Source organism: Heterocephalus glaber, unplaced genomic scaffold (genome assembly GCF_053883595.1).
Source record: "Heterocephalus glaber isolate CG9 unplaced genomic scaffold, H.glaber_assembly_v1.0 deba00001555, whole genome shotgun sequence".
NCBI lineage: Eukaryota > Metazoa > Chordata > Mammalia > Rodentia > Bathyergidae > Heterocephalus > Heterocephalus glaber.
The window spans coordinates 5,382,619-5,397,024 of NW_028258346.1; positions in this window are offsets into that span (position 1 = coordinate 5,382,619).

Genomic DNA, 14,406 nt, shown 5'->3' on the forward strand with positions numbered 1-14,406 from the left:
GTAGATGTTATGGAGGCACCAGAAAAACACATTGTAATGGAACCTGCCTAGAGACTTGAACTATGTAATCTGTGCTGGCTTCATTGTTGAAATTTGGGTATAAATGAAGTCACTGATATAGAGAAGACAAAAGAAAAAGGAAACTGATGATGAACTTGAAGCTGAAAGTATACTAAGAGGAGGAGGAGCTAATGGAGGAGACAGAGAAGAACTCCAAGGAGCAGGAGAGCCAGTAAGAAAAAGGGGACTTATTGAGGGCCAAAGGAGTTTGACAGCACTAGAAATACCACACGACAGGGAAAGGACAACGTTTCTTTCCTTCCAAGCAAAAGGTATCAGAACAATGCTCAAGGAGAGGCAGGATATGAAGAGAAAGAGCACAGCCTTTGGAGACAGCAGCATGAGTTTTCTTTTCCTCCCAAGTGCTTACTTTCATGGTGTGCTGGTGACCTCGGGCACACTATGAACACAGATATGAAACGATAGGAGGCAAATCTGTGTGCAGTACGTTGTCAGAAACATATCAAGTCATAGTCTAGTTATCTGAGTTGAGGAAGTTTGAGAACACTCTTGAGTGTGGAGAATTTGAGGAGGGTAGAGGTATTCGGCAGGTAGAAGAGTGGAGGAAGAACACATGATTTTAAACACTGATGGTTCCGCCTTTGAAGGAGGGAAAAGTACACATTTATGTAAAAAGTCTTCCTGTAGAGTGAACAATTGTTCTTTATTTTGCTTTACTCACTTCCATTTTAGAAATGTACTGGGAAAGTATTGTGCAAAATGGTCCTTGTGTTGTTGGTACTACTTCATATAGAAAAGTAAGCAACCGCTTAAAAAATCCCCCTGCTTTATAAGTAGGAGGTACAAATGAGCGATTCATTGTTTAACTTACACAGCAAAAGGAAAACTGAGAAGGTTTGGAACACATAGATTAAATGTGATAAGAGCGGGTGTCTTCTTGGATCTCAGTGTGAGAGAAAAGACAGAAACTGATTTCAACATAAAAAGAGAATACAATCCCCGGGAATATAATTGTACAGGAGTATTTTGACTTTAAAGGTAAAATATCAGTTTGGTAGTAAGCCAGTATTTTTAGGTCATGATGCTTGTTCTTTTGGGAAAAAATAAATCAAGCTAACATAAAGGCATTTTACTCTGCTATTTTTTCTTTTTTAAAAAATAAAGCTATGAGTTTGACCTCTAAGAATCAGTTCCAGAGTACTATGGGCTTTACTGACCACACATTGGAATAGAATCAACAACTTTGGCTTGGATCACACTCGCATGTGTTGCTGAGATGTGTTCGTTCAGCATCGTCAGTGGCTTCATAAATGGTCTCAGTGTGGCTCACCTTGCTTTGAAACCACTGAGCTCACCAATGCTCAGATGAGTGAGGACAAGCTGAGTATTAGCAGCTTTTCCCAATAAAAACTAAAGAGTACTAAATACGTCATCATTGGGAGGTGGTGCTCTGGGTTTTAAGAGGATTTGGACACATACATGGATAATTATTATGTTATTAAGTTATTAGGTATGCACTTATAAGTTAGTTTATGTTTGCCAAATGCAAGTAGAAAAATAATTTCTTAATTATGCAGGCATTAAAGTCTTGCATCATTAACCACATACTTAAAACAGCTTTGTATCAGTTGCAAAAACTATTTAAAATATCAGATTATTGAATTTCCTCTATTCCAACATCCAACTGCCTCACAGACAAGGTTAACTTGTTTGTTGTCTTGTCATTAAATAAATTAATGTTGTTTTTTCATTTGTCAAAAATTCAAGAGCAGAGAAATAAAGCAGTTTCTACATTATATGTTCATTGTCCACTGTTAAAAATCAATACTTACATTCTAATTTAAAAAAAAAAAAGCCTGTATTTCTACAGCATGCCAGGCAGGTAGCATGTTGTGAAGAGAAAAAAAGGAAAATAATAAAATTTAAAAATTATGAGCTTTGAGTTGAATAGCGAAGGCGCACCAAATGGAAACTCATCCCCTCTCCAAGAAGGGCCGTGGCTCACTCTCCTGTCCATCACCACCAGCTGGCAGATGGGCGGGAAAGCATTGCAAAGCTCCTTGGGTGCCAAGCTCTCTGCTTAGGCAGCAGTCTTTGTCCCTGCCATCCCCGGAGGGGAGGACAGGGAGTGGCCTGGAGCTTATGGTTCCATGTAGCAGCTCATCCCACTGTTAAGGAAACCATGGAATTAGCCAACAAAAAGGGAATTCAGGTTTGGAACCACACCTCACCTGATGTATTTTAATTGATTGCCATGTGATTGTCCATCTGTTTATAATTTGAATCTCTTTTCCTGGTATGAGAAATTCTTTTGTACAGGGTGGGATCTGTGCTCCTCTCAATTTCTATATGGAAAAAAATATTTTCTATCTTTTTGTTGCTTTGCTGAGTAGCTTTCAACAAGATTTTGGAAAAAGTCTGGATCCAGATTTATAAAATATAAACTGATATTATACTAAAACAATGTGGGTATTTTATGGACTGTAAAGCTCTTATTATTAAATAATTTTTGGTTATGATAATTTTAATAATAATAGTAGTAAACTATTCTAGAGGTCGGAAGGCTAATAAACCTTTAAAAATCCATTGGGAGTATTTAAATTCAATTTCCACCTTAAAGGCTAAATCCAAAATATTATTTGGCCTTGGTTATATGCTTTATTTAATTGTCACCATTTAAACAGTTTGCAAAAATTGATGTTGGAATAATGGAGCAAAATTATTGAGCCATAAAATTCTAGGAAGATAGAAATTATTTTTTCCATTTAAAATATGCTAATTTTCATTGGTCCAACTTTGATTCTCTTGTCTAAGACTGCCTTTTATGAATTTCTTATCAAAATTGAGCAGTTGATACAAGACTTTGGAGCTATACTTTTTGAAGGAGAAAGAACAGACATTCTCCAATTTTATTGCATCCAAATCACTTGGGAAGTCTCAGCACCAATCTAAACCCATGGAATCAGAAAGTGGGATCAGGTGTTTTTTTCTTTTTGTCATAAGTTGCTCAGGTCATCCTGATGCACTTCAAAGTTTGAGAACAAGTGAAAGAGGCCAGTCCAAAGGTCAAATCCTGCCTGTTTCTGTAAAATTTTACTGAAATGTAGTTCTGTCTGTCATTTTTATACTATCTGTGGCTTCTTTCACATTACAAAAGCAATGCTGAATAGTTGTCGAAAGACTATATGGCCACCAACCTGGAAATATTTACTACATGACCTGTCACAGAAAAATTTTGCCAATTCCTCAACTAGATAAATAACACAGAGAAATGTCTTTTTTCGATCCAGTTATTTAAATTCATTTATTCTTTTTTGCCCCCAACCAGACAAATAGGAACTAAAAATCGTAGAAATACTCCTGGGGTTAAGAATGACTTTAGATATTGTCGTTTTCTTCAAACGTTTCAATTATCTGAGAGAGAGAGAGAGAAAAAAGAACAACTAAGCTGGACAAGATGTTTTGAAAAATTGACTGTAGCTGATGAAGGCTTTTGGAGATTTAATGATGCTCCAATTTGTTGCAGCAAAATGACTCATCACAAAGTAATGCTCTGTAATGTGTGTAAGATCATACATTTACTGCTCACTGAAATTTAAACATAAGATGAAGTAAATATATTTGGAAACATATTCATCTTGAAAGGTGACTAATATTAGAAAGATTATAGGGGCTTAAAAGTGTGCTTGAATTCAGCAGGGCACTACAAGGAGGAAAGGGGTAATCTGTGAGGCTGCCTCACCAAAGACAGCACATCATAAAGCAAGGATGCTTTTTGGTGATACAGTACAAAAATGCTCCATGCACAGTATGAAGCATCTTGAAATGTGAATAAATTGGAAGAAGTTCCAAAAACAATAGATATGCTCAAGTGAATGGGAGGACTGAGCTGTAGCAAGGCCTTTGATTTACATAGCATGATTACTCCAAGGCACACAGCCCCTCCCCAGGCTGGGATGGATTTTTCTCCCAGGGCCTGCAGGAGATGCTGAATTGACATCACAGGGAATTGTCAGTAGAGAGGAGACCGATTGCCCGGCTGCGGGAGGGAGTTGGAGAAGGGAATTAAGTTCCCCACACCTTGTTCATCATGTCATTCACTCCCTCTTCAAAGATCTTCACTGACTTCTTATTACTTAAACAATTAAAGCCCAACCCAGGCTGGCATTTCTGGTGTGTTCTAAACTGTCTCTTAGGCAGCTATCATACAGTATTTTCATGGCTCATACCTCATTTGATCAAGTCAGAGGAGGTGTTAATATTCCTATTTTACAGAATCAGAGCTCTGCTATAGCAGATTGAATAGACTGTCTATAAGTACAGTATCTACAGGCTGAGTCAGAGCTAAAATTCCTGACTCTGGCACTATACAACAGATTCATGAAGCTTTTCCTCTAAATTATATTTGTTCCCAAAACACATCTCTCCCTTCTCCGTGTGGAATGCCACCTTCCAAGTTCTAGTTCAGATGGTCTGTGCTAGCAAAGCCTTCCTGAGCTTCCATTCCAAGTCTTTTTCTTCCTTCCTTCCTTCCTTCCTTCCTTCCTTCCTTCCTTCCTTCTTTCCTTCCTCCATCCCTTCCTTCCTTCCTTTTTTTTTTTTTCTGGTACTGTGAACTGAACTCAAGACCTTGCCCTTGTGAGGCAGGCACAGTGCCACTGAGCTAAATCCCTGGCCCTCCAAGTGTTCCTTTCTCAGCAACTTTTTGGATACCACTTCTTTTCCTCAAAGTCCTACCATGCTTTGTGACATCTCATGTCTTGTTGAATATTTGTGTGGTTACACAGTGACATTCTTGGGTTGCTTGTTAGCCTTGTGCACATATATATCCTATACTTCCGACAAAATGTAACTTTCAGAGGGAGGGTTTTGTACCATATAATCTTTTTTCTCCTTCATGATGTCTTAGTACATAAAAAAAGCTAGGATTTGATAAATATTTGTGGAACAAACAGATGATTTCATTCTCATGCTATCTGTGAATATGATTAAGAGAAATTAGATGAAACTGAAAAAGTGGACCAGGTTGAATATGACAAATGTGTTTTTAATAGCGCATTCTTTTCTATTGAATCGAAGTGTTCCAAAGGCAACAACCCACGCTCCACGTGTGGCTGCGGCCCAGAGTCATAAGGGCTGACCAATCTGAAAATGGGCATAACATAAACCAGCCCATAAGAAATTAAGACTTGGAAAATGTACTGATAAGGCAACACTTTTGTGCCTTCTACTTCTCAGGCCAGCAGTGAACAGGCACTCAGCATGAGGAGTAACAGAAAGGGCGTGTTTTCCTCCTCAAATGTTGGTCTGGCCATAGTCTGCCTTTCTGAGGTCAGTGCAGCTCCACACTCCTCTGGCCTGTGCCCAGGGGTGCAGCTGTGACTAGACAAATCCTGCCTGATCTTCTCCTTTCTCCTTGGCTATGGACCGAGAGCCAAACACAGTTGCCTTTGTAAAGTTTGATAAATGGGAAATAAAAACCATGGAAGTTCTCGCACACAGGCGCAGTGCTCCCTGTAGCCCACATGACACCCACTTTTAGCCACTGTCATTCAGAGCCTTGTTCCCCAACACCCTGTGTCTCTGAGTTGGCACTTCCCTCCCAGTTGCTCTGACCCTCCAAGGCTGGTGCATGAAAGGATTCATGGCTGAGCTCATTTCTCACACTAACCACACCTGTGATCAGACTTCTGTGGGTCCAGAGCCCCAGCCAGCATAGGCAGAACTGTGCTGTCCGTACCATATTTTCACATTTCTGCATGAGTATATTGACCAAGCAAAACTAAATGCGAGGTTATGCCTATTTACATTGATGACTTCCTCTCAATTTTCTAGGCCCTTCTATCACAGAAAGTGATTATATTATCCTAGTGTTACCTAGAAAGTTAAAAACGTATGTGGTTTTTATTACTTCTGCAAGAGCCTCTCAATTATATTCTACACACATATTTCTTCACTTAAGAGTAAAACAGAGCTATGTAAAGTGAGCAGCATGTTTACAGTAGATCCCTATGGCTTGTTATCAAATTAGTGGCAAATCAGTATTATAGTAAACAGAGGTCAAAGATCAAACCCACAGTTTCACATAAAATTCAAAACATGAGACACAAAATACAAAATAGAAGGTTCGTGTCATGAGACCATCAACTACTCTTAAAAAATAATCAAAACCAGGAAAAGATGAGAGGGAACAAAATTTAAACATAATTTTAGCCCAGAATTGATGCAAAAGCCAGACCTTACAGAGATCTTTCAAAACCATGACAACTGACTACATGTCACTCATTTTAAATGGAAACACACATCAAAAGGTGGCAAGAACCAGGGGTTAGCAACTCCCGGATTCTGTTCATGGACCTTACACTGGCTTTGGACAAGTCAAAATCTGTCTTCGCTTTTCACTCTGAAAGGCAGAGTGGAAACTATTGTTTTACTTCTCTCGATGGGTAACTCTGGAGAAAGTCATGCTAATAAGGAGACGGTGGTAATTCTCTCCTAGATTTGATTAGATGTATTTCTGAAAAGTCAAATGATTTAGTAGCATGAAATTGTACACACCACACCCCATTGTTACTGTAGGCAGCTCTTCACTCTTGGCTTCTAAGCAAGAAACTAGAAGAATCATATGGATTCCATTTTAAATTGCTCTTTGAAAACAAAATAAAAAACCCCGTAAAATTTGATAATCATTTAGACCATATAATTAAAATTGAAATCCTAAATTAGTTAACAGTTCACACTTATCATTACTCATCTAAGATTAAATAATCTTGAATTAAAATGTAACTTTCACCAAATGCTTAAATGAATGGACTAGGTCAGATGATAAATATTATAGGAGGAAAATTAAAGCCTTTTAAAATAGAATTTACAAAAGCTCCAAAAGAGTTCTGAATATTTAAAAACAATTCAGTCAATTTTAATCACAATGCTGGCTATTAATTTGGAAGTATTTGCTTAATCAATGCCACCAGATGTCAGTATATCCTGTATGATTATTTCAGAGTTCTCAAACCATCCAGAGTTTTCATTTCAGTTCATTAAAATGATGTAGTGGCCAAATAATTAAAGTTGCCTAGAGAATTATAAATTTGATTCCTCCATGGCATATTTTATGGTAGAAGCCTCTCAGTTGAGATGAAAATTTCTAACTTCCCAATAAATCTCATTGTTGAGGTTGTAGGAAGCAGGACTAACATATTCTGAAAAAGATGCATGGTCATGAGCTCAGGTTGCATATGGAGGAACATAAATTTGAGCTTCACTTCAACAGGTCAGGGGTGGACCTCTGCTTTTGGGATTGGTTGAGACAAGTGACCTCACTTTTTCATTAAGGAAATGTTTTATTGGCATTTAGTATTTAAACCAAAGGAGTGGAATTGTTATTAAGAGAAGAAACAACTGGCCTACATTGGATACATGCTAGTACATTTACCTTTTTTTCATCTTATTGAAACAGTATTGAAACAGTGAATTGAGAAAGAAAAGCATCTCTGATGCCTTGTAAGCCTAGTGTGCATCTTTTTCACAATAGAAAGAATTTTAACTTGATTATTAAACTTATTAAGTTTGCAAGCCTTCTCAAATCTTTCAGTTTTCGTTCAGTTAACAAAAGTGATATTGTAGTTGGAAAATTAAAGGTTTGAGTAAACTTGGCAAAATTTCTGAGTTTTTAGGTACGTAATTGTCAAGTAACAATTGGTCCATTATTTAAAAGGACAAATCTTGGAGCTTGTTAAAAAGTAGTGAGGATAAGACTTAAAATGTTATATAATAGTATGCCTTTGGTACTGATATATTGAATTTTTTTTTTTTGGTACCAGGGATTGAACTGGGGATCTTGTACTTGGGAGGCAGGAGGCAGAACCACTGAGCTAAATCCTGGCCCTTGAATTTTGATATCAATAACTCTACAGATGTTCACAGTCTCTGGAACTTTACCAGTTTTCAGGAAAATGAGGCTTGCATAAACAAGGTTAAGGAATTTCACATCATGAAGACTCTGTAGGGATTGTCCTGGGTGTGCTCTCTGGGGACAGGATTATAAGGCAACTCCAGGCTTCCTACTCTATAACGAAGAATTCATGTATTGTCTTAGGAACAAAAGGGTCCTCTTTTATCCTAGAAGTTGACATTACTGTCAGATTTACACTTGAATAGGAATTCTTTGAAATATTAGTCAATAGCAGCAGAAAAATTGTTAGTCTTGGATATTTATGACAACAAGAAGAAAAGTTCTGGAAAATTTCTTGGACTCTACTTACAAAAATATTAATATACCTACAATTGTATTTCTAAAAATATTACTTTGAATCTATTAAAAGTTTATGAGTTTAAAATGTTTGCAAAATGTACTACAAATAGAGCTCTCTCTCATCCCAAGTGCACATATACATGTACTATTTCTTTGGCTCATGGAGATGGTTGCACCAAATAGTTAAGGATTTTCTCCCCATTTGACAAAATCAAATAGGGAATTTTAACTTGATAACATATGTTTTATGACACAGGCACCCAAAGTCATTGCTTTTGAATATTTTCACTCATATGCCACCATAAAGCCTTGGAAATCAGAAAATTTTGCCTGGTAACTGAAAGCAGATGCTAAAAATGTCACTCTTAGACAAATTTTACTTGTCCTTGAACTTTTCTCTGTAAAAATGCATTTCACAAAATACAGAGAATCCCACCCACTCCTTAGGCCCTTGGGCATTTGCACTAAGATCTTAATAACAGCAGTTCTATTGTGAACTAATTTATTTTATTCACCAAAACTGGTTTCTAGGCAACAACTCATCTTCCCAACAGGCTGTTTAGACAAGTAAATGGCAGCTATAATTAATCTTTTAATGCTGGAAAAAGAATATAAGAAGAAGTAGAAGACATTTCACACACACCATCTCATTTATTCTTCATGAAACCTTCTGAAGTAAGGGTTACCCTTTCCCCTTGCCCGATGAGGAAACCAGCTCAGATACGTTAATGGGCTTAAGGTCACTATCTATTTAAGTAGCAGAGCCAGAATTTAAACTCAGATCTTTCTGACTCCAGAAACCATGCTCTGTCCAGTCCAAGATGTTTTTGTTTAAGTAACTTATCCAAAATTACATGATGAGGGATAATAGAATTGGACACAAAACTCAGTGCCAATGTTCTGGATTATGTTTGAGCAGAATCCTCCTAATAAAGTCCAACAGTCAATTCCTACTCACTAACCGACAATATCCTACATTTTTCCTTTCTTTCATTGCTAGTCCTGATTTATTCCATACACTCAATATTTTAACTAAATTACAGGTTTGCTTTCTCTTGAAGCCCATAAGCCACCCTGAGAAGATCAATCCATAAATCATCGAGGCGATAAAATGTAAAGAAATCCCGGTAAGGGCCACCATTCAAATGTGGTTTTAACCACAGAGACACAGCGTGGATACGGTCCGCAGCCTTCTGTGTGTCTGTATGGGGCAGGAAGAGGGGTCATGGACTGGCACCTTCGTGCTGTCTCAGTGCTCCAAATGTCCTTACTCTGCAGCTCATTTTTCCTTCATTTCTCAACTCTAGTTAAAAACCATCATTTCCAAAACAGAAGAGAAAGAGAAATAAGGAACACAAGCGTGCAGGTACCTGGATGATTTTAGTACCAACTTATGTGAGAGTGATATTGCTTTGACAGATTGAGGGCCAAAATATTGATATAGTTTAAAGTTGAATCTTGTTTATTCAACGTGGATATCAATAGACTCAAACTGACGTCTCTACAGGGAGCAATGGGAAGTAAGCCTCTTTCTTAGCCAGATTGCTGTTTGTTTTTAACTGGATGATTGAGGCAATTTCTATTCTTGTGTCTAAATGATGATCCCCAGTGTTTTGGAAAAGTATTAAGGTCCTTCCTGGGGCTAATTTGGAGCCAGCTCTCAAAAGATCACAGAGTGATCACAGAGTGAACAAGACTCCTCAGGACACCAGCACTTGCTGAGTAAACACAGCCTAAAGGCCACCATTTTGTTCTTGGAGGCACAGAGGACATGAGTAACTGAGAGAGTGGGAAGGAAAATAACATCACAGGCTTGCACAAGTATTGCTTATTGCTTTGCTACCCACCAGGGAAGTTCATGGAGCTTAAAACACCATCTTGATGGGGTGTTCACTCCCCAATGGTCCTGTGGGGGGTATTCAGCTCTTCACCCAGCCATAACCTTAAAAGTTGTCTTGTAAAAATTCCAGCCATCCTGACATAATGGAAGAGAAGCTCACATTCTTGTGTGTTTGCATATTGTGTGCAGGGAGAAGAGGGTTTACCCTGGCTCATCCCTTTATGGGACCTTAGGTTAGGAATGACCCAAAGCCTGGGTCACTCTGGAGGGCCTAGACTTCCACGGCATGGTGGCTCTGCCCAAGGTTGGCTGCAGAGTTGATGTCAGAGAGTTGAGCCAAAGATTTCAAATATAGTACTTCTCTTCTTCTGCTTTATTTGCTTTTTAGGGTAAACACATTTCTTGCTCAGGTAATGGAAAAAATAAACCAATTCATGTTTCATTGACCCAAAAAAGGCAAGCTCTGAAAGATCTGTGTAACAAAAAGAATCTAGGCTGTGTAAAAATAACCAACTTTTGCAAATATTTGTACTGACAATAAGCCTTTGTAGTTAAAAAAAATTAGGCTACTCAAATACAGGATTTTGAAACCTATCAAATAATTCTCACCATATGATCATTTTTCTTAATTATATTTCATAGTAAATTAACTGGCTTTCCTACCTTCAACTGTTCTGACACAATAAAAAGAGAATCTCTCTTTCTCCTTGTCTGTCTCTCTTCATTTTTGGAAAGTGTTTCTTATCAAAGAAAGAGAACCCTAGAGAACCTAATGAATAGACTATGTATACTAATTCATTGATCCTCATAATCCTTGTAGTCCTATATCCATTTTCCTCATTTTAAAGAATACTATATCCACTTTATAGTCGAGGCCAGATATCATCTGACAGGTTCAGAAAGATTCAACAACTTGGCATATTTACATTTAGGCTATTGCATCACTTCTAAAATGGTGATGGTTTCTTTTCTTGCTAGTCCATTCTAAGGAGATGTCAGGGTTATGATCTCCTTTTCTTTCAAATCTTCAATGCCTTGCCATTGTCTCTAGGGTGAATTCCAAGCTCCTTATCATGGCATTGGAGGTTCCTACATTGGGCTCCAGCCCTGCTTCCCATCAGTTTCTGCCACCCATTCTGGGCTGTGACCAATTTATGGGGCACCTCTCAGCTCCCCTGTATTCTCGGGTGCTTGTGGATACGCGTATGTACTGCTGGGTACTTCTCCCCGTCCCTAATGGCTATTATCACTCACCCCCGCCCCCCCCCATCATTTCTATCTGAATTATGCAGCCACTATCAGACCAGTCTTCCTGCCTCTACTCCTCTTCTCCAATCCATTCTCTATTCAGTTGCCACAGTGATCTTTCTAAAATGCAAACCTGAACATGTCATGCAATGTTTAGGGTCTCGCAATCCTTTCCCAGATTAAATCCAAGATCCTTCATGACCTCACCCTACTAACCTCTCCAGCCTGGGATCTCACTACCCTCCTAAATGGGCCCTTGGATCCCCATGGCTTTGCTCAGAAAGACCCTTGGGCCCAGGACGTTGTCCCTTGGTCCTCTCCTGGCCAGTGCCTGCTCAGCCTTCAGGGCTCAGCTGAGATGTCATCTCCTCTAGGACACCACCTTTGCTTCTCACCCATGCCTATATTTTACTGGCTGGAAGCATGCTGCACCATACAGTGGGCCACACACTGTGGTATACTCACTTTTGTCCTTGTCCCACTTTATGGTCATGACCTGCTTCTTGTCAGCTTCTAGTGCTGGATTCTGTGTGCCCTAACAGGCAGGACTGTCATCTTATTCATTATTGTTGCCCCACAGCCTGCTATGTAACAGGAAGCCAAGAAATATCCAGCAAAGAAAGTGAACACAGGAACAGATGAATGGATATCTGAAATGCCTATATGTCTTCACTTCCCGGTGAAATCCCTGGTTTGCCTCAAAAATTGGCTCCAACCTCAGCTCTCCTCTAAAGCTGCCCTTCCCCGCTCCCCTCTCTGGAATTAGCAGCACCCTTTTCTGTGCCTTCCTGGAAATGTGCTAATATAGTCTAGTTTGTAGGACTAACAGTATGCCCCTGCAAAACTGAAAGCTCTTTGCAGGTAGGGATTATATTTTTATCCACTCCAACTTTAGGCCCTGGTACAGGTCCTGGTACTCAGTAGATATCAGGAAACATTTGTCAAACTAAATGCTTTCTCTCACATCTCCTGTCCATTCACATTAGTTGAGAAGCTTTATTAAGATTACAACATCATGGAAGGGCTGTAGTCACTCAGCTCGGAGACCACCACATGGCACAGCGGGGAGCCCTGAAGAGCCCTTGGTGTGGCTCTACCCATCCAATCACTGTATTAGAAATTAAAACAACCGAAAGAGAGAGAGAGAGAAAAAAGATTACAACATCGCAAAAAGAAGGAAAATAAAAGATACAGAGAAAAAAAATAAGGGGAGATGTAGCACTGTGAGGAAACCACACAATAGCCCCACAACAGCCCAGTGCTCTACTCCTGGGGATTTGTGTCTCCTCCGCCTGGACACATTGCCTCAAAGCATCATCTTTCTCTAGTTTGTCTCCCTGGAGGGCTGCAGCTCAGCCCTCACTTAGCCACTGAGGGAGCAACGTGGTTCTTCTCCACTAGGCTGACATTCATGGATGAGCAGAAGTGAGAGGGGAGCAGGTGGAAAGCTCTCAGAGGGCTGACTTTAATGTCATTTGAAATGTCACCGAAGGGCTCGACCATCCCAAGGAGTTCTGTCTTCAGAAAGACTCAAGTTACCCTTTCGCCCTGTCTCTGTGTTCAGTCCAGTCAATACCTTCTATCCAGGAAAATAATCATAGAAGTGCTGACTTAGCAAGGTGTTGAAGGTAAGCAGTTCTCCCAGGTGGAAGAGTGTGTAGTTTTTCAGGCCAAGGGGACATTATGCAAAAGGGTTTGGGGATATGAACCAGCATGCTACTATGGGCTACCCCATGTCACTGGCTACAGACAAGCCTGAACGTGTAGAAGGAGGCATGGATGAGGTGAAACACGGGAGGGTTGGATTACATTTGCATTCCATCTTTCCAATGCCAACAGACAAAATTCACAGCAAAGGGCAAAGAGATGGGCCATAGTGGAAGGTCTTAGTCATCATGGTCCATGCTGATGAAGCTCTCTCACCATTTTCTGGATCTGTAACACCCTCCTCTACTTACGTACACATCCTATGTGCCCACAGTCAAACATGCTAGCTGCCAGCTGTAGGGATATTTGGGTGAACAGGCAAGGAGGTCCATTCATGGATCAAGGACTTTATCCAGATTTAGGGAATATAAACCTTCTACAGATTTTAGCTGCTTCCATCCTGTGCTCCAGTTTGTTTACTCACTTCCACCAGAAGAGAGATTTCCTTTTCCTGAACTTCTCAGTTTTGCCATAGTCATTAGCTGACTTATGTGGAATAAAGATCTCAAGGAAAATGTGGCATTTTCAGTGTAATTAGGGGTCCAGGGAAAACACAGCATGTGTTGACAGAAGAAACATGATCCTCACAGGGGAAAAGAGTTCAAAATGGATTGGGAGAGTCTTGCTTCAAATATGTACCTCAGTGTTTAAGTAAATAAATAACCCAGAAATATTCACAGAGGAAAAAGTGCAATTGACAAGTCATGATACCCTCATTCTACCCAAGGTCTTCATCTATGTGTGAGGTGTTTCCTCTCTGAGAAGTTCACAGAGCAGCTTTGCTGAGCTCAGGAGCTGTTGCTAATCCTCAGCACCCTCCTGTAACGATGCTTTCTTCATCGTATCGTGTTTTACTTCAGCACAGAAAGAAGGGGAAAAGACAATGATAAAAATAAAGCATAATGGGGGGGATGTTCTTGTTTGTTTTCTTTTTTAAGAACAAAAGGCAGCTGGGAACATAGAAGGGAGGGGAGAGTATGTAAAAATTAATTGTAGCATAAAAATCAACCAAGGGCTATGCTCTGGCCTCTGTCACAGTACCAGCTTTGTCCTTATGTATGAGTCAGAGTGGCCCAAGGGTCAAACTTGTGACTATCAAGAACCATTATTGCATTTGGTTATTTTTATAGAATTCTGGAGTGCAATTAGTGTCAATCCCATCCCATAACACAGGGCAGGGTTTCTCAACCCTGGCGCTATTGACATTTGGGGCTGGGTGGTTCTTTGTTTTGGGGACTGTCCGGTCTACTGTAGGATATTTAACTGATCCCTGGTCTCTAGCCACTAAGTGGATGCCAGTAAATTCTCCCTCTTTAGTTGGGGGAACCAAAAATAT